Here is a 27,871-nt window from a genome sequence, read left to right as displayed (position 1 = left end):
CTAAACAGCGGCAGGACAGTCAGTCTAAGGCGGGCTGTCTCACACAAATCACCTATGAAGTCTTGGGGGGCACCTTGTGGAGAGGGGCGACTCTAGGGTCCCGGAAGAGCTCCGAGCCTACCCGTCAAACGGGTGCCGTCCCAACCAGAACATCAGGGAGGGACGGAGGATTAGAAGAACATCATTTAATCGAGTTGTGAGGGAACTTAAGAAACAGACACAACGGTTGTGGGGACTTTCCGTAAGCACAGCAGGGAAGGACCGCAACACATAGCGCTAGAAGGAAGGCACCGATTTCCACCTGTGAAGAGAACTCTGGAGGTGCCATTGGACCGGCCGGACTTGCGCAGCCTGGTGAACCGTATTCTGGACTGTGGACTCAGAGATCTTCAGTAAAGAGGTAAAGAGACTGCAACCTGGTGTCCTCGTTATTTACTGCACCCCACAACCGCACCACCATTACCATCATCCGTCATCCACACCTATCATTCACTGTGCGCCCCACGGCAGGGTCACGGAACCGGGGCCTAGCCGCCGTGACAACCCCAGAGCAGAGACTTGTAGGCCCGGTACCGGGTACCCTTCGGCCCTGCGGCGGTGGGGGCGCTACACATGTTTGTCCACTATCCCTCCCGGAAACTAAGGTAATGTCCCAATATATTAAGGAGAATATGGCTAGAGGGTTTATCAGGAAGTCGGTGTCTCCCGCCGGGGCCAGGTTCTTCTTTGTTCAGAAGAAGAACGGAGAACTACGTCTGTGTATAGATTACAGGCAGGGGTGGGATTCAAATTTTTAACAACAGGTCCTCTAAGTCGCGGCGGCCGGAATTTTGGCCACGCCCATTTTCAATAACCCCGCTCATACTAATAAGCCACGCCCAGTGGCACGATTCATATTTTTGGAAGCAGTTTGTCTCCCTTAATGACAAGAATACGTTGTGACATACGGTATTAAAGTCATTCAAAGAAACAAACGACTAAAGCAAATGTACTGCACAGGACAATTGTCCGTGTACAAGGTGCTTTAGCTGATCAGTCCACAACATCCTTAGTTAAATTACTAAAGTAGAAGTATGAAACAGTAAACTATGTAGTACTCACTTGAAAGCAAAAACAGTATTCAAGGATTCTAACCAAAGAAAAGTTTAATACTGTAATATAATATAAAAAAGTTTAATTTTCTTTTATAAAAGTATTTAAAAGTTTTATAATAAACAGTATACAATATAAACCTTACAACAAGGTAAATCGAACTTTACAGCCCACGGATCGCAATATTAACAATATTAACAAAAACAATGCCCTCTAAAGGGAACCTGCCACTCACTATAAGTCCTCTAATCTAGGTTATAGTACTCAATGGAGAATCCAGGGAGGTATCCCTTTGACTCAACTGAAGTGCTATCAGAATTACAGCAATGACCATATAGCTGTTGAATGATCATCATGCTGAATTTTGGGGGCTTTTCGCACTCTCTGGTCTGTGGCAGTATGGTGTTTCTTCCGTAACCAGGATTTGACATATTTAAGCGGCTCCCAATCCGTCACAGGTTTCCCAAGTATCTTCACAGTCATCAGATGCGATATATTAGATACAGTGAGTGCGCTTCTCTCATGTGTAGCTATATTGTTCATAATACTGAACCCTCTTTCTGCCTCTGCACTACTAACAGCGATGACTCGAACTATTTTTTTGGCCTGCTGAATGGAAGGCGGCATAGACCGATTTGAAAGATATCGGTTATCAACAAAGTCACGGAAATCGTTTATTGGAATCTGATATTTGACTAGCTGACTTAATTGTTCCAATTTGTGTTCCCCTTCTCGCCACGGTGACAATGTAACATCAGCTGTCCACGATTCAGGCTCAAGCAAAGAGAATAGGGACAGTAAATGTTTGTAGTGGTCCGCATTGTGTTCACGTGTGTCACTGTCCATTAGTCGACTATTTGCAGTGGAAAACAAGCGGCTTTGCATATTGTCTATGACACACTGAATTAAGAGCGCTCTTGGAAGGGCAGTATTTTTCTCACTGGATTCAAAAGGAATACTTTTAAATGGCTCGGTTTGGATAATAGTACCAGCCTGTACCTCATACTTTCCGGGACAATCTTTTAAGTTTTGAAGTGCCCTAATGCACCTGCAGAGAAGTCGGTCAGCTTTCACTACAGATGCCTCCCTTTCTTGTAAAGCAAGTGATAAAAGTGCTAGTTCATCTAGAATATCAATCATTAAAGTTAGGTCTTTTAAAAAAGAAATGTTAGCCATCTTTTTTGCCATTCCGATGAGAGACTTAGAGCTGGAAAAATGCTGGTACAAAGCTGGATATGCTCTCCACACTGCTTTGGCAGCACGGACACTACATGCCACCCACCGAGGTCCTAGAATTCGACCTATCTTAATAATCTCCAATTCTAAATCTGCTGCAATATTGTGGAGCTGAGAATATTGTTTGTTAGAAACATGGTAGATGCTGTAGATTTTTTCCAGAAACATTTTAAAGTGATTAACTTGAGAAACTGTTTTAACAGCATCATCAAGTGCAAGCTGTATTCTGTGGCTTAAGCAGTGCCATATGACTACATTTGGGAATGCTTTTTGAATTTTGGAAGCCACACCAGACTTACTCCCCAACATGGCACTAGCCCCATCAGAGCAAAATCCAATTAAATTTTCTTGCATATACTGCTGGTCAAAGCCATTCTCCTTCAAGCAGGCAAACAGGGCATTGGTTATTGAGTCAGCACTAGTACATTCAAGCTCCTTTAAATCTACAAAGATGTTAACAGGCTCTGGAGCATCGGGAAGCTCACAACGGATGTAGATCACAAGCACACTTTTCTGTGACACAGTTGACGATTCATCAGTTACAATGGAAAATTTAGACCTGAAACTAATTATTTTCGAAAACAAAGACTTCCTCATTTCGGAGGATATATGCTGGATTATTGTTATAGCAGTCTTCCTAGAATGAAGGCCTACTCCAAGGTCCACACCAATGGTTTGCAACAGTTCAATGTGCCCTTGTATGTCAGACATAGGCCGATTATGCAGCGCTAGGCTATAAACAAGATGAAAAACATTTACAATGGAAGCCAATGCCTTCTCATGGACCCGGTCAAGTGCCTTTACTAGTGCATCATTTTTAGCGGCATTAACTATTTCCTCTGCTTTATTATGAGCTTTGGACATTGCATGTTCTCTAATTTTTTTGCGAAAAGAGGATTGCTGGTTTTTTTTCAGGGTTCCACATGGCTTCACTGAAAAAGTCTTCCACTCCTCAGAAAGATGACATGATTTGGCCCTTTCAGCTCCTAATGAGCTTCCAACTTTACTGCACACAGTACACCCCAGTTTTCCATCCTTTAGTTTGACCCATGGATGCAAGTTTGTGAAGTAGTCAATTTGTTTTTGTGACCAACATGGAACACTAAGCGGCTGGGTCTCTAATGAAGCATCAGAAACTGAACTCTGACCATCCACGATGCTGCTATCATGTATAGCTGAAGCAGTGTCATCATCAGAATGATCACATAGAACGTCAGCAACACCATGTACATCACTGCTAATCTCACTTATGACATCCGATTCAGCTACTACATTTCCCATGTTCCTTCTAACATTATCATCTTGTACATCACTGTCCAGTTCATGTAAAGCGTTGGCACCACATGAATCAGTGTTCTGGCCAATGTTAACATTGGTACCATGAACAATATTGCCACAAGTTTCAGATGCTTTATTGGCATTTGAAGTACTAGCACCAATGTTCACTTCCTCAATTCTTCCCTTCTTGTTTCCAGTGTGGAAAAAAAGACAAAAGTGTAGATTGTCTCTTCATTTTGTGTGTAAATGATTCAAAAGGTTTGGTCAAACCTTGAGGCGTCTTCTATAAAGTCAATGTGGCGTCCACTGTGTTTGGAGCCAGTAGCTTTACAGTTGGTCACTAAAAATAAACAACATTCTGGGATGTATCAAGACAACTATTGAATCTAGATCAGGGGAGGTGATTATCCCGCTATGCTTTGCCCTGGTCAGACCTCACCTGTATACTGTGTACAGTTCTGGGAGCCTCAATTTAAGAAATACATCAATATACTGGAGCAAGTCCAGAGAAGAGCAACCAAGATGGTAGCAGTGCCCCCTAATAGCCACCACACTGCCCCCAATAGTAATAGTGCCCCCCTAATAGCCACCATAGTGCCCCTTAATAGTCACAACAGTGCCCTCAATAGTCACAGCGCCCCCTAATAGCCACAACAGTGCCCCAAGTCACAGTGCCCCCTAATAGCCACGGCAGTGCCCCCAATAGTCATAGCGCGCCCCCAATAGCCACACTGCCCCATGCAAAAAAAAAAAATGTTTGAACTCCCATACTTACAAACGGCGCTCTCTGCAGTCTTCTCCTCTCTCTCTGCAGTCTTCTCCTCTCTCGCTGCAGTCTTCTCACTCCCTGTAGACAGTATTCTCGCTCCCAGCCGCAGCCTACGAGGTGCCGGAGAAAGCTCCCTGCACGGAACGACGTGTACAGTGACGTCGTCACGTCGTCCCGTGTAGGAGGCTCGTCCCGGGATCGCAAGCTGATAGGCTGCTGCTGGACGGAGGAACCCGGCGGTGAGGTGAGTGAACTTTTTTTTCTTTTCTTATCTTCTGCCGCGATCGGGTCACACAGCCTGGAGGACCCCTTCTTCCACGATCGGGTCCCGCTCCTCCCAGGGTGAACAATCCCCACCATCAGCACAGCAACCCGTCCGGGGGCGGTCCGGAGGCGGTCCGGGGGCGTGGTAACCATTTTCAATTACCGGAACGCTGGCAGATAGAAATTTTAGTAAAACGGCTGCCCCGTACCGGGTCGTACCGGCTGAATCCCACCACTGATTACAGGGGTCTGAATGACATTACTATCAAGAATAAATACCCTCTACCACTCATCTCAGAGCTTTTTGATAGGCTACAAGGGGTGAGGGTATTTACTAAGTTAGATCTGTGTGGTGCATATAATTTGATACGAATTCATGAGGGAGATGAGTGGAAGACCGCGTTTAACACACGGGACGGTCACTACAAGTATCTGGTGATGCCGTTCGGCCTGTGTAACACTCCTGCCATCTTCCAAGGCTTTGTTAATGACATCTTTCTGGAGATGTTATCCACCTCTGTAGTCGTCTATCTGGATGACATACTTATTTACTCCCCAGATATCGACTCCCATCGAAAGGATGTCTGTAGAGTCTTTGAGCTCCTGAGTGCCAATTCCCTGCTTGCTAAGTTATAGAAGTGTGTGTTTGAGCAGGGGTCTTTGCCTTTCCTTGGCTATATCATCTCGGCCAAGGGATTGGCTATGGATCCTGCCAAACTGGAGTCTGTAATGAACTGTCAGGAGCCCCACTCTCTTAAAGCGGTGCAGCGCTTCATGGGGTTCATTAATTACTATCGCCAGTTCATCCCGCACTTCTCTATTCTAGTAGTTCCTCTGGTAGCCCTCACCCAAAAGGATCTAACCCCAAGTCATGGTCAGAGGAGGTCTCCAGGGCCTTTATCTCTGTAAAGTCCCATTTCGCTAGGGCTCCCGTGTTACACCATCGTGATGAGAATAAATCTTTAATTTTGGAGGTGGATGCCTCTTCCATTGGTGCTGGAGTAGTCCTGTACCAGAAGGATGCTCAAGGTCGAAAACATCCGTGTTTTTTCTTTTCCAAGACTTTCACACCGGTGGAGCGGAACTATTCCATCGGGGATAGGGAGTTGCTAGCCATGAAACTGGTTTTATCGGAGTGGAGACACCTCTTAGAAGGGGCATGTTTCCCGTTCCAAGTCTTCACCGACCACAAAAAATCTGCTGTACTTGTAGACTGCCCAGAGGTTGAATTCTTGCCAGGCCAGATGGTCCTTATTCTTCTCCCTATTTAATTTCACCCTTCGTTTTCTGTCCGGGGAGAAGAATGTTCACGCCGATGCTCTATCCCATTCTGTTGTCTCTTCTGAGGAGGAGGACGAGCCTCGGCTTATTGTCCCATCTGAGAGTCTGCGAATGGTAGCCCCGGTTTTGCTTGAGTCAGAGCCTCTGGGCAAGACTCTGGTTCCTCCGAATCTGCGGCTGGAGGTTCTCTCTTGGGCTCATTCGTCTAGGTTGGGTGGACGTTTGAGCTATTGGCGAGGTCATATTGGTGGCCGCAAATGGCGCGCGACATTAGTGACTATGTCCAGGCATGCGTCTCCTGCGCAAAGAATCGGCCATCCCGGCAGAGGCTCTCGGGCTTGTTACACCCCTTGCCGGTGGCATATAGGCCCTGGGAGATGGTCGGGATGTACTTCATTGTGGGTTTGCCCAAGTCCTGCAATAACACTGTAATTTGGGTAGTAACCGACTATTTCTCAAAGATGGTACATCTTGTCCCTCTTCCGGCACGGGTTCTGGCTACTCTTTTTGTGAAGCATGTTTTCTGTCTTCACGGGATGCCTGACAAGATAGTCAGTGACTGGGGTCCCCAGTTTGCTTCTCGGTTCTGGAGAGAGCTCTGTTGGTTGCTCAGTATAGAGCTAAATCTCTCTTCTGCATACCATCCCAAGACAAACGGATTGGTTGAGAGGGCTAATCAGACTCTGATCACATACCTACGGCATTTTGTCTCTGCCAGACATAATGGCTGGGCATCTCTACTGCCATGGGCAGAGTTTGCACTTAATAATGCCGTCGCTGACTCTACAAGTCTGACTCCGTTCCTCCTCAATTATGATCAGCATCCACGTGTTCCCAAGCCCATGCCCATCTCATCAGTTTGCTCCCCATTATCTAGGTCCTTTTAAAGTCCTGGAACAGGTTAATCCAGTGGTGTATCACCTGTCCCTTCCGTAGTGCCTGAATATCACCGACACCTTTCACGTGTCCCTCTTGATACCCGTTGACATGTCCCAGTTTTCTAGGCATCTGCCTGGATGTCGGGTACGTCCTCGGACAACTTTGAGGTGAACGCGATTATCAGTTCCAAGGTGGTACGCGGCAAAAAAATGTATTTAGTGTACTGGAAGGATCATGAGCCAGAGGATAGGACCTGGGAGCCGGTAGAGCACATTCGTGCGCCCCAGCTTATTGCGGCCTTCGAGCGTGGCGAGGCTCACAGGTAGGGGGGCACTAGGAGGTGGGGAAATGTTAGGCGCAGGGATTCTTCCTCTGCACAGGATGGATCTCAAGCCTTGTCTTCTCCTGCGGTCTCCCATTCAGTTTTGACCGCAGTGAATGCTGCTGAGCAAAGACGTTGGGTCGACTTCTCGTTGGTGGTCACTCGTCACATGCTCAGGTCCTGGTCCGGCTCCAGATTGGCCAGTGAGCAAGGTCCTGTCAGAAACTATAAAAGGATCTTTGGCATGCCCGTTGGTGCACTAAGATCATTTGTGTTATGTGTGTGGAACTCTACGGTGGTGTGAACTAGTTTTGCATGTGCTCAGGGCAGGCTTATCGCCTATTAGAATTCCAGCACCTCTGGAGAGGAGTTTGTGTGTATGAACTCACTGTGTCTGAGTCCACCACCTGTTCCCTTGCCCCAGTGGGGCTTGTGTACACCTGTGATGCTAAAAGGGTATGCGATTAGCGCCAAATTCACTCTGCGGCTCTGTGCCGATAAACACAGTCCCGTTGCAGAGTTCCTTTCCATCGCTGTGCGATTGGCCCAACCATGTGCTTCTCCACTGAGTGACACTAACTCAGTGCGAGTCATTTATGTTCGCCGCAAGTATCACCATTGTCCAGGAGCTACAATTTGCCATCTCTGCACTGTGGATCATGGATGGCGAACGCACTTTACTATTATATTTTATTTAGTGCGTTCCGTCAACCCTTACAACGTGTTTGTACCAAAACAACATTGCCTGTGTGAACTCTAAATAAGGCCTAATGCCTACCAGAAAGAGAAAATCCCTACAGCGGATACTAAGACACTACTGTATAGAGAGCAATTTTCCTTTCTGTAAGTTATTATTAAAGATGTCTGTTACAAGTGATTGCTGATCAATATTTTGTGATGTTTACTACATGACATCCATTATTCTTGGAGAGCTAAAAATCTATGAGGTATTTTATGTTTGCAGCACTAGATGGCAGTATAAGCTAAGAGAAATTGTCATTGACCACTTCTATTGCGATTGTTCAAAGACACAAACTAAGGTAGTAGTTTACAGCACAAAATACCTGACACCATGTTATGCCCATTTTTGCTTTCAAACCAGCCTATATACACAGACACACATACAGTGGGGAAAAAATTTAGTCAGCCACCAATTGTGCAGGTTCTCCCACTTAAAAAGATGAGTGAGGCCTTCAATTGACAACATAGGTAGACCACAACTATGAGAGTCAAAATGAGAAAACAAATCAATAAATTCACCTTGTCTGATTTGGCAAGATTTATTTTGCAAATTATGGTGCAAAAATAAGTATTTGGTTACCTAAAAACATGCAAGATTTCTGGCTCTCGCAGACCTGTAACTTCTTCTTTGAGAGGCTCCTCTGTCTTCCACTCATTACCTGTAGTAATGGCACCTGTTTGAACTTGTTATCAGTATAAAAGACACCTGTCCACAACCTCAAACAGTCACACTTCAAACTCCACTATGGTGAAGACCAAAGAGCTGTCGAAGGGCACTAGAAACAAAATTGTAGTAGTGCACCAGGCTGGGAAGACTGAGGCTATGTGCACACGTAGGAAGGGTCCTCTGCGGGTTCTCCCGCAGCAGATTTGATAAATCTGCAGGGCAAAACCGCTGCGGTTATCCCTGCAGATTTATCGAGGTTTGTCTTGCTGTTTCCGCTGCGGGTTTACTCCTGCACTGATGCTGCAAAGATCTAATGTTAAAAATAATAAAAAATGGTTATACTCACCCTCCGATGTCCCGATCTCCTCGGCGCTGCACACGGCGTTCCGGTTGCAAAGATGCTATGCGAGAAGGACCTTCATGATGTCACGGTCATGTGACCGCGATGTCATCGCAGGTGCTGCTCGCATAGCAACCCTGCGACCGGACGGCCGCGTGCAGCGCTGAGAGGCGGGAGGACTTCAAGGGCCACCAGAAGGTGAGTATATCATTATTTTTTACTAGATGTTGGCCCGATTCTAACGCATCGGGTATTCTAGAATATGTATGTAGTTTATTTATGAAGATTTTAGAATAATACATTGAATACACAGGATTTGGCCGGCCGTGACCAATTAGCTGGACTGCGCCTGTCCAGCTAATTGTTCGCGGCCGGCCATGTAGTATATAACAGCCCAAGTAGTAAATAGCACAGCCATGTAGTATATTGCACAGCCACGTAGTATATTGCACAGCGATGTAGTATATAGCACAGCCCACGGAGTATATAGCACAGCCACATAGTATATAACACAGCCCACGGAGTATATAGCACAGCCACGTAGTATATAGCACAGCACACGGAGTGTATAACAGCCCACATAGCATATAACACAGCCACGTAGTTTATAACAGCCCACGTAGCATATAACACAGCTCACATAGTATATAACAGCCCATGCACGCAGTATATAACGCCGCCCACGTAGTGTATAACACAGGCCACGTAGTGTATAACACAGGCCACGTAGTGTATTGCACAGCCCACGTAGTATATAGCACAGCCCACGCAGTACAGTATATTGCACAGCCCACATAGTACATTGCACAGCCCACGTAGTACATTGCACAGCCCACGTAGTATATTGCACAGCCCACGTAGTACATTGCACAGCCCACGTAGTACATTGCACAGCCCACGTAGTACATTGCACAGCCCACGTAGTACATTGCACAGCCCACGTAGTACATTGCACAGCCCACGTAGTATATAGCACAGCCCACGTAGTATATTGCACAGCCCACATAGTATATTGCACAGCCCACGTAGTATATTGCACAGCCCATGCAGTACATTGCACAGCCCACGTAGTACATTGCACAGCCCACGTAGTACATTGCACAGTCCACGCAGTACATTGCACAGCCCATGTAGTACATTGCACAGCCCACGTAGTACATTGCACAGCCTACGTATTATATTGCACAGCCCACGTATTATATTGCACAGCCCACGTATTATATTGCACAGCCCACGTAGTATATAGCACAGCCCACGTAGTATATTGCACAGCCCACGTAGTATATTGCACAGCCCACGTAGTATATTGCACAGCCCATGTAGTATATTGCACAGCCCACGTATTATATTGCACAGCCCACGTATTATATTGCACAGCCCACGTATTATATTGCACAGCCCACGTAGTATATTGCACAGCCCACGTAGTATATTGCACAGCCCATGTAGTATATAGCACAGCCCACATTGCACAGCCCACATATTATATTGCACAGCCCACGTAGTATATTGCACAGCCCACGTATTATATTGCACAGCCCACGTAGTATATTGCACAGCCCACGTATTATATTGCACAGCCCACGTATTATATTGCAGAGCCCATGTAGTATATTGAACAGCCCACGCAGTATATAGCAATGTGGGCATCATATCCCTGTTAAAAAAAAGAATTAAAATAAAAAATAGTATCCAGGTGAAGCGGTTACCGACGCTCCTCGCGTGCTCCGGTCCCAAGAGTGCATTGCGGTCTCGCGAGATGATGACATAGCGGTCTCGCGAGACCGCTACGTCATCATCTCGCGAGACCGCAATGCATGGAGCGGTTACCGGAGCGTCGCGAGGAGCAGGAAAGGCCGGTTCTGCATCCAAGGGGCCGACGGACGGTGAGTATATAACTATTTTTTATTTTTTTTATTGCATGCTTGCATATTTGCATATTTGCATTTTTTATTGCATGCATAGGCAGCATCAATAGTAAAAAGTTGGTCACACAGGGTTAATAGCAGCGGTAACGGAGTGCGTTACACCGCGGCATAATGCGGTCCGTTAACGCTGCCATTAACCCTGTGTGAGCGCTGAGTGGAGGGGATTATGGAGCGGGCACTGACTGCGGGGAGGAAGGAGCGGCCAATTGCCGCCAGACTGTGCCCGTCGCTGATTGGTCGTGGCCGTTTTGCCGCGACCAATCAGCGACTTGGATTTCAATGACAGACAGAGGCCGTGACCAATGAATATCCGTGACAGACAGAAGGACAGACAGAAAGACGGAAGTGACCCTTAGACAATTATATAGTAGATTTTAATTCTTTTTTTTTCACAAATATGGTTCCCAGGGCCTGGAGGAGAGTCTCCTCTCCTCCACCCCGGGTACCATCCGCACATGATCCGCTTACTTCCCGCATGGTGGGCATCAGGGCCGGACTGGCCATCGGGCAGTTCTGGCAAATGCCAGAACGGCCGGTCCCTGTAGTGGGCCGCTCGATCTTTTGCCCCCCTTCAGGCTGTCAGCTCCTGCAGTCAGAAGCGATCGAGCTGCCCTGCTCTATTAAAATCACTGCCGCCACACTGGATGAAGTTTGCGGCTGCCCTCTGATGTCCTGATCACCAGCTACAGTGAGGTAATGCAGGCACGTCAGGCAGGGGGAGGGGGGCGCGCTTTTCTCTTCTGTGCAGCTCCGACTCTGCCACTTGCATTTACTGCTGTTTTGTTGTGAATTTGGTTTTTGGGCTCCCCCGGTGGTCACTGGTGGTACTGGACTTGTGTGCTTCACTTTCTCTGTTCACCTGTTTCCATCAGGATATGGTAGTATCCTATTTAGCCTTGCTGCTCAGTTATTCTAGTGCCGGCCATCAATGTAACCAGAGCCTTTCTGTTGCATGTTCCTGCTTCTAGACTACTATCAGCTAAGTTGGACTCTTAGTCCTAAGTTTGTTTTCATTTTTGTTCCAGTTCACAGTTATGTTATGTTTCTGTAGCTGGAAGCTCTTGTGGGCCGAAATTACCACTCCGGTGTCATGAGTTGACACATGAGTCTTAAAGTAATTTCTGGATGGTATTTTAATAGGGTTTTCAGCTGACCGTGAAGTTCCCTATTGTATCTTCTTACTATCTAGTAAGCGGACCTCGCTTTGCTGAACCTACCTTCATACTGCGTATGTCTTTTCCTCTGAACTCACCGTCAATATATGTGGGGGGCTTCTGTCTCCTTTTTGGGGGAATTTCCCTAGAGGTAAGCCAGGTCTGTCTTTTCCTCTATTAGGGTTAGTTAGTCCTCTGGCTGGCGCTAGGCGTCTAGGGATAAAACGTAGTTACGTCACCCGGCCACTGTTAGTTGTGTGGTAGGTTTAGCTCACGGTCAGCTCGAGATTCCATCACCCAAGAGCTAGTCTGTTATTTAAGTTCTCTGACGTTCCCTTGCCATTGGGAACCATGACACTGTTTGTTATCAGGACATCAGACCGCCCACTTCCTCCTGTCCAGCGCGGTGGCAGGGACAGAAAAGATTTAGGCGCTGCTGATAAACCAGTGTCCTGAGCAGAAGAACAGAAAGCCCCGGAGTTTTACCTAGGAGAAAAGAAGCTGTGGAAAGGCAAGCATTAAGGGTACGTGTCCACGTTGAGGAAACGCTGCGCGTTTGACCCTGCGTGGGGCCGCAGCGTCAAACACGCAGTGTCCAGATGTTACAGCACAGTGGAGGGGATTTTATGAAATCCCGTCTCCACTATGCATGGTAACACGTGTAGAGCCCCCACTGCCGCAGGGCCGAGGGGTACCCGGTACCGGGCCTCTGAGTCTCTGCTCTGGGGTTGTCACGGTGGCTAGACCCGGTCCGTGACCCTGCTGAGGGGCGTACAGTGATAGATGTAGATAGTGGTGGTAGTGGTGATGCTGTAGTGGTGCGGTGCAGTAAATAACGAGGACACCAGGTTGCAGTCTCTTTACCTCTTTACTGAAGATCTCTGGGTCCTCAGTCTGGAATCCGGATAACCAGGCTGCGCAAGTCCGGCCGGTCCAATGGCACCTCCAGAGTCCTCTTAACAGGTGGAAATCTGCGCCTTCCTGCTAGCGCTATGTGTTGTGGTCCTTCCCTGCTGTGCTTACGGAAAGTCCCCACAACTGTTGTGTCCGTTTCTTAAGTTCCCTCACAACTCGATTAGATGATGTTCTGCTAACCCTCCGTCCCTCCCTGATGTTACGGTTAGGACGGCACCCGTATGACGGGTAGGCTCGGAGCTCTTCCGGGACCCTAGAGTCGCCCCTCTCCACAAGTTGCCCCCCAAGACTGCATAGGTGATTTAGGTGAGACAGCCCGCCTTAGACTGACTGTCCTGCCGTTGGTTTAGAGTATTGCTTGAAGCTGAATATTATAATACTCCCTCGGCGTTCCGGCCGCCGGTTGTGCGCCTCAGTAGGATGTTGCCTCGGTCTTACAGCACGACTCCCACTGGTATTCTCCTTGTTGCTTTCATCTCGTTTCTCACTCAGCACAATCTATCTCGCTTCCAGTCCTTCCTTGGGTACCGCCGCTATACTGAGCAGGCACGGTCCCGTTACGTTCGCTCAAGTTGCCAAGCCTCTGTCAGGATCCCACCCCTGACAGGGACCCTACCGAATCTTCTCCCACAACACCCTCTGCCACAAGGTGTTGCCTGGTTCCAACCCAGTCAGCTTTCTGTCTAACTTCCTGCCTGACCCCCAGTTTACCCACAATGGTGGGGAGTGGCCTAATGAATAGAACCCTTAGCTCCCCCTGGTGGCCCGGCTGTGAAATATATTGGTGTCTGTGATACCTGGTCAGATGAACTCCTTCAGTGCCATCGGACGTACCATAGCTCCCCTTACTGCAACGACCAGGACTCTGGGGCGCTGCACTCCCCCCCGGTTAAATCCAGTACTCCTGGACTGGGAAGAAAACAACAATACAGGTTAGCAAAAAGACATACAATTTTGTTGAGTGCAATAACAATAAGCATACTTGAACAGAGCTTCCCTTTATAGGAGGTGAGGACACTTGAATGTTACAAACATGGTTAAATATCATAGCAACATGCTATAAGTAACTTTTCTTACCCAACCGGGTATTCTACTTAGTACAAAGGTTCGAACAATAATTTAACATTGCCTTTAAGAACGTACACTCTGAATCCACTAAAGACCTTCTTATAATCACATTATAAGGCAATTTTAACTTTTCATTCTCCTTCTTTAAATCTGCAGGACCGCCTGTCCTAACGGCACCAGACCTTCTGCCTCTCCTTTCTGTTACAGGACCGCCCCATTCAGCCCGGGCCTACTGCCTTTTCAACTACTATACACAGTATAGAACATAACATTACTTTCAGTTTTGGATCAATGAGCCATCTCTATAGGGCTCCTAAGAGGACTCACTAACTAACCCCGTACGGGTTCACTGTCTGTCCTCATGTTACTATCAACATTATTAAACATTTTTCACAATTAACTTGTTAAATACACATAACTTCTTCATATAAACATCATCATCATTTCCTTCTGTTAAGACATTATTACTATCTGTCTTAAAGCAATATCACCCTTTAAGTGCAACAGGTGAACGTCCTCTTTAAAAGGTGACCAAGTCTCCATGAGGTAGCATATCTTCTCAAGCTACCAGTCCGTACTCAGCAAAGGCTCCGGTGCGGTATCTTCGCAAAGAGTCTCTTGTTAAGTAAAACCAGTAGGGAGCACCTTTAAGAAGGTGCAAACTATTTACAAAAAGTTTGTATCATGCACTGTTCATGATTGCGGCAGTTCTGGAAACTTGTGCAAAACTTGGAAAAAGCAAACAAAACAATAGGGATCCCGGGTCAACAAAGGGATCCCTTTAAGAGTTAACCCTGGACGGGTTTAGCAGCAAAAATCAGGAATACAAACAGTTAACTATTTACATTCTCATGGTATCGAGGTTTATTCTCCTAGTAAATCACAAGACATCAGTCGGAAGTGGACACTTTCCGACTGTGCAGGCTTCAATCCTTGATCAACGGCTGATGCCACACCAGTGTCGCTGGTGAATTTCCCGGGTGCAGTCAGACCACCTGATGCCTGAACCTGAAGGCGGACTCTAGCCGCCAGCTCAGTCGCTGCAATGAGACGTACGGTGGCAATATTGGTAAGATCTGTCACGTCTGGTTCCATCATGGTTGAAGTAACAGATGACACTCTCCCAAGTTCACAGCGGCGAACGTTCCGGGCATACCACCCGTATGCATTCCGATGACGGGTGTAAGTCACCTGATCCCCCTTTTGCAATGGATCACCATCTCGGCTGCAGCAGGGAGTCTTCACGTTGCAACTAGCAACGAAGACGTCAGTTGGTAGCCCCGGTTCCTGTATGGAGCCCCATCCCCTCTTCGGGTGGAAGGCCAATACAGTTCCCCGCTTTACCACGTCCTGATTACCACATGCACGAGGTGATTGTTGTACCCTCGGTGGGTCAGTCAGCTCTGCCTCTTTTTGTCTTTTCCAATGTAGGATCAAGCACTGTTTGTATTGTTCCCAGGTAAGCACAGCAAGGGTGAACCCTTCCTCCCGAGCTCCATCTGGCCCAATCCGGGGGGTGTCCCACTGGAGAATCACCCCGTCTGGGCCCACGTCTATGGGTTCTCCCATCCTGGTCGGCAGCGGTGGTACCAGCTTCCCCATTGCGTCGGGGGGTAACACCACTAGCTCTGCCGAGAGGAGACGGCTTTTACTGGGGTGAGGGCCGGGAGCGGGAGCGAGCGGGGGAGCAGGGGCGTCTTCCATACCTGCGCCCGATGTGATTCCACCGATGTCGATCCGGTCCGTCGACGAGGACACTGGAATCGGCTGCAGCCCAGACCGCGGCTCTTCCTCTGCGGCCTCCGGATGCGACTCCGCTCCCCATGGCTCCTCCTCGGCTGGCTCCGATGTCGGGATAGGTGGGTTCAGCTCCCCTGTCGCCGGCTCCGAGGAGTTCAGATTCTCCCGCTGCGGTGGTTGAGGGTAAGTCGGGATTGCTCCTTCCTCTTTCAGGCACTTGCTGTTCATCATCGCTGTCTGATAGTCGGTGGCAATGCATGCACCTGGCTCCGCCATTTCTCTGGGGTCGAGCTTCTCCGTCACCCGCTTCCCGCCGTTGCAAATCAAGGGGTGGTCCCCTGCTTTGAGGCAGGTCTTCGCTTTGCAGCAAGAGGCGCAGCGGGCGGTCGCCGCTTCTGGCGCCACTTTGGTAGTCTCCTCCCATGGCACGCCCTCCTTCTTCTTTGGTGTAGCAATGGCGGCGGTTTTTGGCGGGAACTTCTGGCGGCAAACGGCAATACACAATCCTCTCAATAAAGCACAGTCCAAGCACAATTAATCACTGTTCCAAGGCACACATGACCTGATTCTTCAGGCTTAAGTAGATCCTGTTCGTGACGCCAAGTTGTAGCGCCCCCACTGCCGCAGGGCCGAGGGGTACCCGGTACCGGGCCTCTGAGTCTCTGCTCTGGGGTTGTCATGGTGGCTAGACCCGATCCGTGACCCTGCTGAGGGGCGTACAGTGATAGATGTAGATAGTGGTGGTAGTGGTGATGCTGTAGTGGTGCGGTGCAGTAAATAACGAGGACACCAGGTTGCAGTCTCTTTACCTCTTTACTGAAGATCTCTGGGTCCTCAGTCTGGAATCCGGATAACCAGGCTGCGCAAGTCCGGCCGGTCCAATGGCACCTCCAGAGTCCTCTTAACAGGTGGAAATCTGCGCCTTCCTGCTAGCGCTATGTGTTGTGGTCCTTCCCTGCTGTGCTTACGGAAAGTCCCCACAACTGTTGTGTCCGTTTCTTAAGTTCCCTCACAACTCGATTAGATGATGTTTTGCTAATCCTCCGTCCCTCCCTGATGTTACGGTTAGGACGGCACCCGTATGACGGGTAGGCTCGGAGCTCTTCCGGGACCCTAGAGTCGCCCCTCTCCACAAGTTGCCCCCCAAGACTGCATAGGTGATTTAGGTGAGACAGCCCGCCTTAGACTGACTGTCCTGCCATTGGTTTAGAGTATTGCTTGAAGCTGAATATTGTAATACTCCCTCGGCGTTCCGGCCGCCGGTTGTGTGCCTCAGTAGGATGTTGCCTCGGTCTTACAGCACGACTCCCACTGGTATTCTCCTTGTTGCTTTGATCTCGTTTCTCACTCAGCACAATCTATCTCGCTTCCAGTCCCTCCTTGGGTACCGCCGCTATACTGAGCAGGCACGGTCCCGTTACGTTCGCTCAAGTTGCCAAGCCTCTGTCAGGATCCCACCCCTGACAGGGACCCTACCGAATCTTCTCCCACAACACCCTCTGCCACAAGGTGTTGCCTGGTTCCAACCCAGTCAGCTTTCTGTCTAACTTCCTGCCTGACCCCCAGTTTACCCACAATGGTGGGGAGTGGCCTAATGAATAGAACCCTTAGCTCCCCCTGGTGGCCCGGCTGTGAAATGTATTGGTGTCTGTGATACCTGGTCAGATGAACTCCTTCAGTGCCATCGGACGTACCATAGCTCCCCTTAGTGGCGAAGCCACAGTACTGCAACGACCAGGACTCTGGGGCGCTGCACTCGCACCCGGCGGCCCCATTCCAGACATGCTGCCCGTCTTTTTAGATCGCAGCATGTCGGTTTACCTTGCGGTGACGCTGTGCCGCCGCAAGCTAAAACACAGGGCCCTATGTGTGGGGTGCGATGATGCCGGATGTGTGCAATGTATACATCCGGCATCCTCGCGTCCCAGAAGGGGGTGGGGCTTAGGGCGGAACGGGTTTGCCGCTCCGACGATACCGCCGGCCATCCTGATCGTGGACACATACACCTTCAGGATGGCCGGCAGTTTGGACGGAGCTGCAAACCCGCTCTGCCCAAAGCCCCGCCCCCTTCTGTGAAGCGAGGATGCCGGATGTATACATTGCACACATCCGGCATCATCGCACCCCACACATAGGGCCCTGTGTTTTAGCTTGCGGCGGCACAGCGTCACCGCAAGGTAAACGGACATGCTGCGATCTAAAAAGACGGGCAGCATGTCTGGAATGGGGCCGCCGGGTGCGTGTTACCATGCATAGTGGAGACGGGATTTCATAAAATCCCCTCCACTGTGCTGTAACATCTGGACGCTGCGTGTTTGACGCTGCGACCCCACGCAGGGTCAAACACGCAGCGTTTCCTGAACGTGGACACGTACCCTAAGGGTCGGTATTAGCAGCGCTTTGGACGCAGCTCCATGCTAAGCGCTGCCAGCTTCTGTATGTGCGGTGATTCCGCATATGTTCATAGAACCGTGCGGAATCACGGCATCCTATACATTGGACTGTGCCATTTATCTTGCAGAGACTGAGCGTCTCCGCAAGATAAATAGACCTGCTGCGGTCTGGAAAGAAGCCCCGCATGTCCATTTACATAGGGAGGCCGGAGGCGTTTTTGTACACATAGTGGAGATGAGATTTCATAAAATCCCCTCCACTATGGTGTAACATCTGGACGCTGCGGATTGGACACTGCGGCTGTACACAGCGTCCAATCCACAGCGTTTACTGACCATAGAAATGTACCCAAACTCAAAAGAAAATCACCACTCCTGTGGTGAACTATAACTCCCATCATGCCATAGGAGCTTCTGTACACGCTGGGAGTTATAGTTCTCCTCAAAGGGATAAGGATAATAGTCAAACATCTAATATAATAATCGCCAGTTAGGGCTTCCGGCCGCTGTCCCCAAATCTCATAAGGCAGCGCGGCAGTGACACTCTGGCCTGGACCCAACACCCTACACTGCAGTCCCCACTCACCTCACAGCCTTCTCCTCCGCCACCAGCTCGGATATGGAGCTGCGACACCTCTCGTCAGCCTCCTAGTTAAGCCAACTCGGTCCAAGGAGGGGGACAAGCATCGACTCTTCTGCCCCGACTTGGCAATCTCACCGCCACCCCCCCCCTCCCCCATCAGCCACACTGCAAAGTCCCGGCCTCAAAATCAGTCCAGAATGTCCCGCGCTCCGCCAGCGGAACCAAGCGCCTCTGATGTCACAGGTCCCGGAACATAACAGTCCCTCCTTTAGCTGCAGTTCTGTCTATGACTACTCTGCTTCCAGGCAGGAGACAAAACCAAAATACTAGCAGGGCAAAATATGATGGACGAGGGCCCAGCGAGATCCCACGAGAGGATGCTGTGCTGAAGAGACTGTCTCAGTGCTGTGCTGCCGCCTGTGCAAGTGACATATACATCTCCGCTATTCCCACTGTGTTGTTACTACGCATGCTCGGGAATAGCGGTGAAGTGTATGGCACTTGCGCAGGTGCAGTTCATGGCTGCAAGGCCACGAACTGCACCTGCACAAAAATGCAGAGGGATGATATAAAACAGATATGTTGGAAAGCGCAAACGGTGTGAGACATGTCCGCTGCTCCTGTCAGCACCACTAAGCATACACAGATGTTAATTTCACCGCACTCCCAATGCGATAGCACCTATGGAATCTTAAAGAGAATCTGATGGCTGATGCATGCTGCTGGTTCCACAGGCCGCACGTGTCAGACATTGGCTGTATGATTCCAGAAAGGTATGCTTGACTCTGAAATGCTGATGCGTTGCAGGGAAAAACATACTGTAAAAGCCACCAAGGACCAAGGCCACACGGGTGACTAGTCAGACAGGCGGGTCCCTGGTGGCTTCTCCCCATCCGCTCCCACTGAGCGACAAGTTTCTTCCTGCGTGCGAGTACAGAAACACACCAGTCATTGGCAGCCAGAGGGGAGAAGTCAAACATGTTTTTCTCTGTGATGCCGCAGCGTTTCAGAGACAAACATACCTGACTTAGATCGTACAGCCAGTGCCGGACACATGCTGCCCATGGGTCACACAGCAGATATCAACGGTCAGGTTCACTTTAAGGGTATGTGTAAACATTGAGTATTAGGCAGTGCTTTGGACGCAGTGCATGTCCGCTGTGTCCAAAACTCTGCCGGCTTCTGAGCGCAGGTGGATCCGCATGTGTTCACTGAACTGTGAAAAAATACAAACTTCTGCTGCGCTGGCATCTATTATTGTCTGCATCTCTGACATCACGACAGTAGTGCTACAGAGGATTAGCTGCTGAGCTCCCTGATTGGCTGCAGCACTATTGACGTGACATCAGAACTGTAGACACTGGATCTGCGGAGTGTGAATAAAGTGCAGTTTGTTTGGGGCGTAGTGCTATGTGATATTTTATCGTATAGCACTTGGCCCAGTGTTATTCTATGGGGCAGAGCAGTTCAGCGATTATTTTCTCATGCTGAATCGACATGAGAGAACAATGGCAGCATACTGTGATTGGCAGCGCACAAATATATATTCACCATGCGACAAGTGGGCCTGTGTAACTTCAAATGCCAGGGCTGAAATTTAGTCCCAGTCCGGCCCTGGTGGGCATAGCCCTATGCGGGAAGTAAGCGGATCAATGCATTCCTATGTGTGCAGAATCGCCGCGATTCCGCACAAAGAAGTGACATGCTGCGGATTGTAAACCGCTGCGTTCACGCGCGTTTTTTTCTGCAGCATGTGCACAGCGTTTTCCGTTTCCCATAGGTTTACATTGAACTGTAAACTCATGGGAAACTGCTGCGGACCGCAGCTGCAGAAACGCTGCGGATCTGCAGCAAAATCCGCAACGTGTGCACATACCCTGAATCTGCAATAGTCAAGCAGCTTGGTGTGATGAAATCAACTGTGGGAGCAATAATAAGAAAATGGAAGACATACAAGACCACTGATAATCTCCCTCGATCTGGGGCTCCATGCAAGATCTCACCCCGTGAGGTCAAAATAATCACAAGAATGGTGAGCAAAAATCCCAGAACCACACGGGGGAACTAGTGAATGACCTGCATAGAGCTGGGACCACCATAACAAAGGCTACCATCAGTAACACACTACGCCGCTGGGGACTCAGAGACTGTAGTGCCAGATGTGTCCTCCTGCTTAAGCCAGTACATGTCAGGGCCCATCTGAAGTTTGTTAGAGAGCATTTGGATTATCCAGAAAAGTATTGGGAGAATGTCATATGGTCTGATGAAACCAAAGTAGAACTGTTTAGTTTAACCAAAACTCGTCATGTTTGGAGGAGACAGAATGCCGAGTTGCATCCAAAGAACACCATACCTACTGTTAAACATGGGGGAGGCAACATCATGCTTTGGGGCTGTTTCTCTGCAAAGGGACCAGGACGACTGATCCTTGTACATGAAAGAATGAATGGGGTCATGTATTGTGAGATTTTGAATGCAAACCTCCTTCCATCAGCAAGGGCACTGAAGATGAAACGTGGATGGGTCTTTCAGCATGATAATGATCCCAAACACACCACCAGGGCGATGAAGGAGTGGCTTTGTAAGAAGCATATAAAGGTCCTGGAGTGGCCTAGCCAGTCTCCAGATCTCAACCCCATAGAAAACCTTTGGAGGGAGTTTAAAGTCTGTGTTGCCCAACGACAGGCCCAAAACATCACTGCTCTAGAGGAGATCTGCATGGAGGAATGGGCCAACGTACCACCAACTGTGTGCCAACTCTGTGATGACTTACAGAAAACGATTGACCGCTGTCATTGCCAACAAAGGATATGTAACAAAATATTGAGATGAACTTTTAATGAGCAAATACTTATTTTCCACCATAGTTTGCAAAATAAATCTTGCCAAATCAGACAAGGTGATTTTCTGGATTTGTTTTCTCATTTTGACTCTCATAGTTGTGGTCTACCTATGATGTCAATTACAGGCCTCTCTCATCTTTTTAAGTGGGAGAACTTGCACAATTGGTGTCAGGCTAAATACTTTTTTTCCTCACTGTATATATGTGAAATATACAAAATGGAAATATTCATAGGTTAAACCATGGTCTACATAGTTTACTCTGTTAGACCTATAGTCCCGTAGGCTGTTGTAAGGAATTGTGCATTTTTTAGGTAAAGCTATGAAACTTTGCATGCATGTTCTTTGAAGGGGACTGATGATTTTGAGCTTTGTAAGCATTGCGGAAACCCACTGAGTGGTCATATTTGAAAATGTTTTTTTAACAGTAACTTTTGAATAGAAAATCCAATTTTGCTTAATTTTAATTGCATAGATCTTTTCAAACTGAATTTTTTTATACCTTATTATTTTTTCCTAAACTATAACATTTTAATGATGTTTTTGAATGACCTTTGAATTTTTGATTGTTTTCTGATTTATTTAAAAGGTCATACAGAAATAAATCCTTCTTTTCCAGGTTGTGATATGTTCCTAATCTTTGATATATCAAGCACTTAAGAATTCAGTGAGCTCTCAAGATGAAAATAAGATATATAGTAAGGTGGTTGAAGGTAGCCCATCATATTGCTCATCATGTGACTCAGTAGCAAACTGGGAGCAGTGCATTTATTGCTTGACAATGAACAATGAGAAACTCTTGTCCAGCTGAGTGGAAACCACTGAATGCGGCAGCTGGGTATGAATCTGCTGAACAGAAACTTTTGACTCTTCAAGCTGTAGGGGTATGTTCCCTGTTTTAATAATTGTAATAAATATTCTTTATCTTTTAATATACATATACATGTATGATTGCATGCATGACATTTAAGTTTCTAGTGGATGTGCCATTTCTGGGGCGGCTCAGAGCTGATGTTTATTAGCCTTGGAGGAGGCCAATAACCATGACTAGGGTTGAGCGACTTTCATTTTTTTAAGATCGAGTAGGGTTTTGGGAAACCCGATTTTGTCCAGAGTCGAGTCGAGTGCAGTCGGCCGATTATCGCTAAAAGTCGGGGATCGACCGAAACACGAAACCCAATGCAAGTCAATGGGGAAGCATAGTCGGCAGTGAGTGGAGGCCAGGAAAACACCTACAGTGCCCATTTTAATGCCAAAAACATCCATTCTTGTTTCTGAAGCTTGCCAATCTTAATTAACTGTATAATAATAGTTGGGCATAGGGAATTGGGGGAAAGTTGTGGGGGGAGTAGGGCTGGCTCAAGTTTTTCGTGGGCCCAGGAAATGCGGACTACGTCACGGCGGTGTTGCAGGGAAAGGTAAGTATTTAAAAGTTGCAAGTGCTGTGATCCTGAGCAAGCAGGGGGGGCCCACTCGTTCGCATTGCCACTGGCACAGGGCCCCTCAAAGTACGGCGGTGTGTTTGCATGGCGGGGGCGCCTCCCACCAGCAGCGACACTTTTGCGTACTCTGAGGGGCCCTGTGCCAGTGACGTCGCCAACGAGTATGCCCCCCCACCTGATGAAGGAACCTGCACTTTCATCTGCACCTTCCTCTTTGTCCCTGTGTAAGGTGGTATAACATGCGGGAAGGGGAACCTTACTTTCAGCAGGGACAGATTCTGGCTGTGTAGAGTACAAGGGGAATGTAGTGGTCTAGGTCAATGTACCAGCAGACTCATTTAGCAGTGGCTGGGCAATGGGCAGGATGAGGAGGAAACAGATATAGGGCCAAAGAATAAAGTAGGCTACATGCAGTTCAAAATTGGTAACAGGACTAAACAGGCGGCATTGCTTTGTTCAGTGGAGTAGCAAACCCAAGAGCAGCAGACACTGTTTCAAGGGCCTAACCACACTAGTAGGCCAAATGCAGTTTAATATCTGATAGTATAGGGCGAAAGCCAGAATGTGGAAGCTCAGCTTTGTTCAGTTGAGGACAACACCAGGGAGGGGCAGACACCTTTAGTAGGCCGGAAAAGCCTATTGCATTTTTTAAAATGGTAATTTGGAGCAGAAGGTTGAAGCTCAGCTTTATTTAGTTGAGGGCAACACCAGGGAGGGGCAGAAGCCGTTAGTAGGCCCTAACCACCATTTTTTTTTTTTTTAAAACCACTTAATGAGAGCCGGAAGGTTGAAGCTCAGCTTTATTTAGTTGAGGACAACACCAGGGAGGGGCAGAAGCCGTTAGTAGGCCCTAACCACCATTTTTTTTTTAAAACCACATAATGAGAGCCGGAAGGTTGAAGCTCAGCTTTATTTAGTTGAGGACAACACCAGGGAGGGGCAGAAGCCGTTAGTAGGCCCTAACCACCATTTTTTTTTTAAAACCACTTAATGAGAGCCGGAAGGTTGAAGCTCAGCTTTATTTAGTTGAGGACAACACCAGGGAGGGGCAGAAGCCGTTAGTAGGCCCTAACCACCATTTTTTTTTTTTTTAAAACCACATAATGAGAGCCGGAAGGTTGAAGCTCAGCTTTATTTAGTTGAGGACAACACCAGGGAGGGGCAGAAGCCGTTAGTAGGCCCTAACCACCATTTTTTTTTTTAAAACCACATAATGAGAGCCGGAAGGTTGAAGCTCAGCTTTATTTAGTTGAGGACAACACCAGGGAGGGGCAGAAGCCGTTAGTAGGCCCTAACCACCATTTTTTTTTTAAAACCACATAATGAGAGCCGGAAGGTTGAAGCTCAGCTTTATTTAGTTGAGGACAACACCAGGGAGGGGCAGAAGCCGTTAGTAGGCCCTAACCACCATTTTTTTTTTAAAACCACTTAATGAGAGCCGGAAGGTTGAAGCTCAGCTTTATTTAGTTGAGGACAACACCAGGGAGGGGCAGAAGCCGTTAGTAGGCCCTAACCACCATTTTTTTTTTTTTTAAAACCACATAATGAGAGCCGGAAGGTTGAAGCTCAGCTTTATTTAGTTGAGGACAACACCAGGGAGGGGCAGAAGCCGTTAGTAGGCCCTAACCACCATTTTTTTTTTTAAAACCACATAATGAGAGCCGGAAGGTTGAAGCTCAGCTTTATTTAGTTGAGGACAACACCAGGGAGGGGCAGAAGCCGTTAGTAGGCCCTAACCACCATTTTTTTTTTTAAAACCACATAATGAGAGCCGGAAGGTTGAAGCTCAGCTTTATTTAGTTGAGGACAACACCAGGGAGGGGCAGAAGCCGTTAGTAGGCCCTAACCACCATTTTTTTTTTAAAACCACTTAATGAGAGCCGGAAGGTTGAAGCTCAGCTTTATTTAGTTGAGGACAACACCAGGGAGGGGCAGAAGCCGTTAGTAGGCCCTAACCACCATTTTTTTTTTTAAAACCACATAATGAGAGCCGGAAGGTTGAAGCTCAGCTTTATTTAGTTGAGGACAACACCAGGGAGGGGCAGAAGCCGTTAGTAGGCCCTAACCACCATTTTTTTTTTTAAAACCACATAATGAGAGCCGGAAGGTTGAAGCTCAGCTTTATTTAGTTGAGGACAACACCAGGGAGGGGCAGAAGCCGTTAGTAGGCCCTAACCACCATTTTTTTTTTAAAACCACTTAATGAGAGCCGGAAGGTTGAAGCTCAGCTTTATTTAGTTGAGGACAACACCAGGGAGGGGCAGAAGCCGTTAGTAGGCCCTAACCACCATTTTTTTTTTTAAAACCACATAATGAGAGCCGGAAGGTTGAAGCTCAGCTTTATTTAGTTGAGGACAACACCAGGGAGGGGCAGAAGCCGTTAGTAGGCCCTAACCACCATTTTTTTTTTTAAAACCACATAATGAGAGCCGGAAGGTTGAAGCTCAGCTTTATTTAGTTGAGGACAACACCAGGGAGGGGCAGAAGCCGTTAGTAGGCCCTAACCACCATTTTTTTTTTTAAAACCACATAATGAGAGCCGGAAGGTTGAAGCTCAGCTTTATTTAGTTGAGGGCAACACCAGGGAGGGGCAGAAGCCGTTAGTAGGCCCTAACCACCATTTTTTTTTTTAAAACCACATAATGAGAGCCGGAAGGTTGAAGCTCAGCTTTATTTAGTTGAGGGCAACACCAGGGAGGGGCAGAAGCCGTTAGTAGGCCCTAACCAAAGTTGAAGGCCAAATGCAGTTTAATTTCTGATACTATAGGCCGAAAGCCAGAAGGTGGAAGTTCCGATTTAGACAGTGGAGGACAATTTGAATTAGGGACTGCAGACAGACTTAGTAGGCTGTCCCCTGTGGACCATGCATCCACCACATTAACCCATTGCGCCGTAATGGACACGTAATCTTCCGTGGCCATGCCTACAGGTCCATGCGTCTGTTGTCAGGTGCACCTTTGTACTCACAGATTGCCAGAGTGCATGGACAATGCGGTCTTCTACATGCTGGTGGAGGGTTGGGATGGCTTTTCTCGCAAAAGAAGTGTCGACTGGTTAGCTTGTAGCGTGGTACAGCGTAGTCCATCATGGCCTTATTAATAGTAAATAAAATATATAACTAGGCTCTATGAACTTTTAAATAGGTTCCAGGGGTACACGGGCAGCATTGGTGTGGTCAGTGGAGGAGTATTGCAAGTAGGGGCTGCAGACAGGCTATCAAAGGCCTAAAATAACAAACAGTAGGCAGTCATGGCAGTTTTACATCGGTTACATGGATACACAGGCAGGCACTCCAGGCAGCATTGTGCTCAGTGGAGGAGTATTGCAAGTAGGGGCCGCAGACAGGCTATCAAAGGCCTAAAATAACAAACAGTAGGCAGTCATGGCAGTTTTACATCGGTTACATGGATACACAGGCAGGCACTCCAGGCAGCATTGTGGTCAGTGGAGGAGTATTGCAAGTAGGGGCCGCAGACAGGCTATCAAAGGCCTAAAATAACAAACAGTAGGCAGTCATGGCAGTTTTACATCGGTTACATGGATACACAGGCAGCTAGGTGGTGAGTGGAGGAGTATTTAAAGTAAGGACCGCAGACAGGCTATCAAAGGCCTAACATAACAAACAATAGGCTCATGGCAGTTTTACAGCGGTTACATGGATACACGGGCAGGCAGCTTGGTGGTGAGTGGAGGAGTATTTAAAGTATGGACCGCAGACAGGCTTCGAAGGCCTAACACAATAAAATGGGCTGGCTGTAGGCACTTTAAAATTGGTTCCAGGGGTACACGGGCAGCAGTGGTCTGGTCAGTGGAGGCCTAGTGGAAGTATGGACCGCAGACAGGCTTCGAAGGCCTAACACAATAAAATGGGCTGGCTGTAGGCACTTTAAAATTGGTTCCAGGGGTACACGGGCAGCAGTGGTCTGGTCAGTGGAGGCCTAGTGGAAGTATGGACCGCAGACAGGCTTCGAAGGCCTAACACAATAAAATGGGCTGGCTGTAGGCACTTTAAAATTGGTTCCAGGGGTACACGGGCAGCAGTGGTCTGGTCAGTGGAGGACTAGTGGAAGTATGGACCGCAGACAGGCTTCGAAGGCCTAACACAATAAAATGGGCTGGCTGTAGGCACTTTAAAATTGGTTCCAGGGGTACACGGGCAGCAGTGGTCTGGTCAGTGGAGGCCTAGTGGAAGGAGGGACCGCAGACAGGCTTCGAAGGCCTAACACAATAAAATGGGCTGGCTGTAGGCACTTTAAAATTGGTTCCAGGGGTACACGGGCAGCAGTGGTCTGGTCAGTGGAGGACTAGTGGAAGGAGGGAGCGCAGAAAGGCTTCAAAGGCCTAAAATAACAAACAATAGGCTCATGGCAGTTTTACAGCGGTTACATGGATACACGGGCAGGCAGCTTGGTGGTCAGTGGAGGAGTAGGGACCGCAGACAGGCTATCAAAGGCCTAAAATAACAAACAATAGGCTCATGGCAGTTTTACAGCGGTTACATGGATACACGGGCAGGCAGCTTGGTGGTGGTGAGTGGAGGAGTATTTAAAGTAGGGACCGCAGACAGGCTATCAAAGGCCTAACATAAAAAAACAATAGGCTCATGGCAGTTTCACAGCGGTTACATGGATACACGGGCAGGCAGCTTGGTGGTGGTGAGTGGAGGAGTATTTAAAGTAGGGACCGCAGACAGGCTATCAAAGGCCTAACATAACAAACAATAGGCTCATGGCAGTTTTACAGCGGTTACATGGATACACGGGCAGGCAGCTTGGTGCTGAGTGGAGGAGTATTTAAAGTATGGACCGCAGACAGGCTTCGAAGGCCTAACACAATAAAATGGGCTGGCTGTAGGCACTTTAAAATTGGTTCCAGGGGTACACGGGCAGCAGTGGTCTGGTCAGTGGAGGCCTAGTGGAAGGAGGGACCGCAGACAGG

At 48.2% G+C, this 27,871-nt stretch overlaps 1 pseudogene; it reads right to left on the bottom strand.

Annotated features, from left to right (window-relative positions):
- Window positions 1–1,410: 1,410 nt before the first annotated feature.
- LOC143798230 (E3 SUMO-protein ligase KIAA1586 pseudogene) overlaps window positions 1,411–27,871 on the bottom strand; it is a 39,807-nt pseudogene continuing 13,346 nt past the window's right edge.

Source organism: Ranitomeya variabilis, chromosome 1 (genome assembly GCF_051348905.1).
Source record: "Ranitomeya variabilis isolate aRanVar5 chromosome 1, aRanVar5.hap1, whole genome shotgun sequence".
NCBI lineage: Eukaryota > Metazoa > Chordata > Amphibia > Anura > Dendrobatidae > Ranitomeya > Ranitomeya variabilis.
The sequence above is the reverse complement of the archived record's forward strand: the minus strand, read 5'-3'. Positions and strand labels throughout refer to the sequence as shown.